The sequence below is a fragment of the Varanus komodoensis genome, unplaced genomic scaffold (assembly GCF_004798865.1).
Source record: "Varanus komodoensis strain SLA01 unplaced genomic scaffold, ASM479886v1 scaffold30, whole genome shotgun sequence".
In the NCBI taxonomy this organism is placed as follows: domain Eukaryota; kingdom Metazoa; phylum Chordata; class Lepidosauria; order Squamata; family Varanidae; genus Varanus; species Varanus komodoensis.
In genome coordinates, this window is record NW_025335762.1 from 12,211,310 (window position 1) to 12,217,309 (window position 6,000).

General features: G+C 43.5%; 1 protein-coding gene across 7 annotated transcripts in view; it reads right to left on the reverse strand.

The window, feature by feature from the left end:
• CDON (cell adhesion associated, oncogene regulated) overlaps positions 1-5,348 on the reverse strand; it is a 50,197-nt gene extending 44,849 nt beyond the window's left edge. For 4 of the 7 annotated variants that reach the window (XR_006415443.1, XR_006415442.1, XM_044437409.1 and 1 more), the window contains exon 1: positions 1,565-1,852. The gene's annotated coding sequence lies outside the window, so the exon portion shown is untranslated. Of the gene's footprint in view, positions 1-1,564; positions 1,853-4,499; positions 4,524-4,639; positions 4,777-5,105 lie in introns of those variants that run through there. The other 3 variants (XM_044437410.1, XM_044437413.1, XM_044437414.1) reach the window with 3 other exon arrangements.
• Between the last annotated feature and the right edge of the window lie 652 nt (positions 5,349-6,000).

The window sequence follows — 6,000 nt, forward strand, 5'->3', positions numbered from 1 at the left end:
AGATATAGCTATAATCCTAAAATTCAAACTTTGCTCTAGTTCCCTTCAGTAAAACATATCCTTACGCTTTGTGCTTTTACTACCTTGTGAATCAAGCTATGTATTGCATGTTTTAGTTCCATCCACATAATGCTTAACTAAAGTTAAATTAAACATAACCAACTAGGAATATTCAAATCATAATTCAGAAGTGAATTTCAGACAACAGACTGAATTAATTCAAGGGCAACCTCTTTTTTTCCCTCTTCAATATGTTGAATGTTAATATTTCCAAATGATAAACTGGAAAGCTACTGGAAATATGTGTAGGTGTAACTACTAAAATGGGGTTTCAGATAAGAATGACAAACTCAGACAGTACCAGCACTGCTGCGATAAAACAAGTCATTGCAACTTTGCTTATTTAACATACATACACAAGAAATGACACCCTGATTGCAAACTAAGCAGTGAAATCGCACAGGAGAAACAGTCTTGGATAGGAGAGCTACTTCTTATCAGCTCCACTGAAGAACTGCAGTTATTTATAATACCAATGGATCTAAATCAGAAAGGCAATATGGCCTACAAGCAAAGTATTCCAGGTCATGGCTGCAGTCTTATACAGACTTGGGCTTACTTCTGAGTAGACATATATAGGATTGGTCAGGTCAAAAAGAATGCCAAAATATTGGGGTGGGCAAAGAGGCAGAAAACTGCATTTGTGTGAGGGTTAGGTTTCTTTAAATAATAAAACTGCAATCTAAGACTAAAGAATGAATATTTGCGATTCTTTGTAGTTATTTTTAGGCAAGGTGTAGCGTGCAATTGCTCCCAGTACAATGACTAGTACTGCAATCCTACACATGTCTACTCAAAAGACTCACTGTTCTCAACAGAGTTTACTCCCAGGTAAATGTGTATAGGATTGCAGCCTAGATACCTTAGTGAGAACAAAGCATGAGTGGATCAAATGTTTAGACAGAAGTCTACGTAAGGTAACCAAATGCCCATATGAATATAATTGCCAGCTTTTCCAACATTCACAATGCCATTCTTATTCTCTCACATTCTAAATAAAGTGACTAATTTCAGTGACTACTAAACTTTTGTGTTGAAATTGTAATGAAAATGTAATTACAAATTTCTCAAAGATTCTAAACTTCAAGATTCAAGCTGCAATGTACTCAAAAGGACTTAGTTCTCAGCATACAAGAATAAGACTGCAATGTTAAACCACCTGTAACAAGTTGTCCTCATATACAGAATCGAATGCTATTTGCATACTTCATCAAAAACCATAAAAAGATAACACAAACCTAACTCTTGAAATTGGTTTAGGATTAATGGTTACTTCCATTTTTACTGTGGGATAGATAAGTATACCATCAAAAATAATTATGAAGAAAAGATACAAAATTTCAGTTTTAAAGTAGTGCTTCAAAAGCTTTTCTCTACACAAACAACCAAGTTTTTCAGACATTCCAGCTGATACTTTTTAAAATCTAGTTTATATTCACAGGCAAAAACAAAAACAAAAAAACTACAGACCACTACATCTTTCCATTTTAAAAATCAAACTCACCCACTCCACGAGATTAAGTGTGGTATTGATACTGGTTTTCCACCAGTTTGCCTCTTCAGATTGAGGATGAAGGAATCAGAGGATTTCAAGGGCGGGTGAGCTAATTTAGTGGCCCACATCTAGCACTGTTCTTCTTTCAACATCAGTGTCTGACTATGAGTCTTCTTTGGGGTTGGGCTTTTCTCTTACCAGAAAAGCTGTTAAGTCATAGCTTGATTTTAGATCTGCCAACATATGGATTCTTCCAATGCAGCCTCCCCCACCACTTAGCATCGAGAGTGATATACTTCTTGTTCTGCTCCCCCCCCCATCCCCCTTAGTACAAAAAAAGGCACTGCAGGGCAGAAATTCCTCAGGTGCTTGCTAATGGAATTCCCAGGGTCTATGAGCCGCTTCGGGGATCAAGAGATCTCATAGCCCCTGCTGGGGTAAGAAGCAACGAGTCTGTTCCATTTAATCAAATACAGAATGAATTTTCAGCCCTATTCACAAGGTTGTCTCCAGGACTCCAAAAAAGCACCAGGGAGCTAGAATCATACTAATGTGGCTCTTTCAGGCATATATAACCAGTTTGATGCTTAAAAGCCACATTAATATCACCTCAATACTATTTCCAGATTGTGGATGACAGTGATACTGTAAGTTTCAAGCCTGAAACACTAAACGAAGGAAATTTAAACAGGAATCAGACAAAACACTATACTTTCTGCATAGGATGTTTCTTATTATGTCATACTGCAATCATTTTATTTTAGCAGCAGTACAGTTAGACATGCTTAACCCTTTGAGCATTGTCACAAGCTAGCACTAATAGATTTTTCTTCAGCCTTTTAACCTTCTTTTAAAATGAACATTAAACATGTATACTGTATTTTAATACTGTGGTCTTTTAAACTCCAGCATTGTAATAAATGCTAAATAGCCTTAATTGAAAACTGTTATGGAATAGGGGAAGAGATGTTTCACAATTAGAAAAAGTGCATATCTGACAATATAGTGTCCTAAATTTAAAATGCTTGCAGAGAGAACTACATCTAACTACATAAGAGTTGTGAAGTACAGATACTAGAGAATCTACTATAATACACCCAATTTAATATTTATTTGTGCTAAAATTAACATAAAGAAACAGCATCTTATAATATGTGCAAGAATGGTTCTATATGTACTTTACCCACCATGGGAAAATGTCAGATTGCATGCCTCCCAGGAGTTGAGTATCACACTCCCACATTTTTACAGTAAAAGCAAAGCAGTGGGTTTTTGTTCTGGTGCATACAAAACTCATTCAGCTCTGTCCTGCTGATATTGTCCGAGGAGGCTGTCTAGCCATGTCACTAATTCACTTCAAAGTCAAACCACCTGCCAGAGTAGCCACTGGGCAAGAATGAAGAAAACTTATAAGCTACAGCTAGGAACATGATCCAACCCTAAACTGCCTGCAAAGAAGCCGCACATTTGACTCTCTATTTTAAAATACAACCAAACCTCTCTTAGACATATACTAAGATAAAGTCATAACTGCTACCCTTGTAACACAGTATAAGGATTGTAAAAACGCAACCATAAGAACCTCCCTTACAGAAAACACTGAGATCAACAAGAATAGCCTGTGTAGACAGCAGATTGAGGCATCCCTTCTTGCATTTTTGGTTAATTAAGATGTTAGACTTGATGCTAAGAACTTTCTCATGCAAACCCACAAGTCAGAGTGAATTGTACCACTGATTTATGAAGCAAACTTTTCCTCTGAAATCAGGTACCTAAAAACAAGTTCCCTATTTTATAATGTTTATCCTTTGCCCACAACACATATGGACACTTGCAAGTTAACATGTGCATAACAGATAGTGGCAACTCAGCCTGTTTCTGCTAAGAATGCTTTCTAGTTGAGTAGCAGTTAACAGCACTTAATTTAAAGTTTCCAGACAAAATGTGATGTTTCATCTTAGCCCAAATGAGAAGAACCTCCCAACATGTCACTGCTATAAATACTCTTTAAGAAAAACAAGATGTAGTTTACAATTTCATGTTCACAAGGAGTTGTGCCAGAAGTGAAACGGTTTGAAGTTGACAATTGAGTCTCTCAATCACTTTTCCCACTGCAGTGCCAGAAAGTGCTTTTAGTTGTATAAAGAGCAAGTTTCTGATAGAGCCAGCATCAGAAAGACTGCAGCCCTGGCAGCTGCTTTGGCTCCAATCATCTGCTTCTCTGTGATTTTATTATGGAAATGCAGTATCAACACCTTCACAAGCATAGTCAGAACGCCTTCCAACTCAAAGGATATCATATGTGATTCTTCCTTCCACATACATACCATACAGATTCTAAAGCTGCATCCTAAACTTTAATGCTATTCCTGTCCTTCAAAATTATTTTTCACCTATTATTTCCCATACGCTGCATATTTTGACAATAAGGTGATGCCATTCAAAGGAGCACAAGATAGCAGTTCAAACTGGTTGCAAGAAAAGACGAAACTGTGTAACAAAATATATGCAAAGCAGTTAACACATTTCAGCAGGGTCAACAGCCTCTTCCATATTCGTGTGCAGAGTCAAAGGGCAACAGCTATTCCAGACCAATAACTCCACAACCCGTTCTTTTAGGTATGCACTCAGCTGCATAGAGAACACAGAAAAAGATACTCATAATTTTATATAAAGAACAGCCTGTGCTCTCAAAAACAAACAAGTCACTTTCCTCCTTCAAGTACAAACCATAAGGAGTAGATACCTTAATACATACATATATACATGAGAGAGAGAGAGAGAGAGAGAATTCATTCTCCTGAGATTAAAAAATGAAAAAGGCACTTCCACACCCACACTGAATACACTTCAGATTAAATAACCTTTATCCCCTAACATTCCAGAAGCACAGCCTCTTACTGCAAACACACACAGACCTCTTGAAGCACCTTAAAATACTCACAGATGAGGCCAAAGCAGCTTCCATGCACCACTTCCATGAAGATGCTCGCGAAGTGCAAAGCAGCTGCATCATGCTTCATGCCTCTAAGAACAGCAAAAAGACCCGAGGCACCATAAAACCCCAAATATCTAGCAGCTTACGTCAAGACCGCATCTCCTCTTAAGGTGCTGCAAGATCTGTTTGATGCCTGTGGGGAAGGGGTCCTCTCCCGTTAGGAGCCCAACAGCGGCTCCCCCCTCCGGAAGTGGCTGCACGGTCCCGGTGAAGCGCATCGCGAGCAGCCCGCGAAAGCTGGTGCCCAGTAAATCACGGTGCCGCAAGACCCGTGCGCGCGCGCGCTCCTGTCGCGCGTTTGCGACCGGCTCTGCAGAAGCACAAGCTCTCCCCCAGGCAGCCTGCCGTTCAAAACGGCTCCATCACAGCGCCTGCCCTCCCATCCCACATCGCGCACTTTGTCCCGCGGACCTGACCGGCGTGCCCCGTGCTCCAACCGGGACACACAACACGCACACGCGACCAGGACGGCTCGAGCGATTCGGCGCAAAGCACCCATGACCACCACCACCATTTTAACACGCCCCCCGCCAGCCTCCTTTCGCCTCTCACCCTTCAGCAGCAGCAGCAGCGGCAGCAGCGGCGGCAGCGGCGCTGCCTGCGCCCATAGAGCCCTCGATCCCGCTCGGCGGCCGCTCTCCCGTGCATTCCAGAGAGAGCAGGCGAGGCGGACGGGACCCTCCATCCAACAGCGGCCGATCGGCAAGGCGAGGCAGCCCGGTCCCCGTCCTGAGCCGCCGCCGCAACTCTCCCTGCCTGGACTGGGCTGGACTGACTGACGGAGGCAACGCGAGCCAGAGCCCGCGCGCCCGGCTCAGCCAGAAGCTGCAGAAGGAGGCAAGGCCCGCCCATCGTGCGCGCGGCCGCGCGCGCGCTGGCAGCCAACTCGCGCGCGCGGCCGCGCACCGAGGCTCCGCCCCCTCCTCGCCCGTCTGCGCCGGAGCCCGCTTTTCGGTCTCACGCACAGTCGTCTACCAACCGAGTGGCGCTTGGCGCTTTCCTCGCCTTCCTTCCCTCCTGCGCGGACGGGAATGTACCAACTGCGCGGCCACGGGAAGGGGCAGGCGACGGCTGCCGCTCGCGCTCCGGCTCGAGCCCGATCGAACGCGCCCCGCTTGGCAGAGTCGGGGCCGCGGGCACGACTTCTCGACGAGCGAATGGCTGGTTTCTGTAGGGAGTCGGTGTTGTTGCTGCTATAAGGAAGCCACGAGGAAGGAAAATGTTTCCGCATCGTTTGGATATGGAGGGCGAGTTGCTTGCCTGCCTGCCCGCCCGGGTTTAGGGTTTGTTTGATCTCAAGGAGCTTCACAAAACTGATAACTGCATATATTCCCCATGTGTCTTGCTTCATGCATGCTGGCATTTCTTTACTTACAGTTGCTTGATTTAACGCTGCAGCGGTTTATGCTGGTTTTTATGTTTGACAGATCACTTGTTTTTAGAAAAT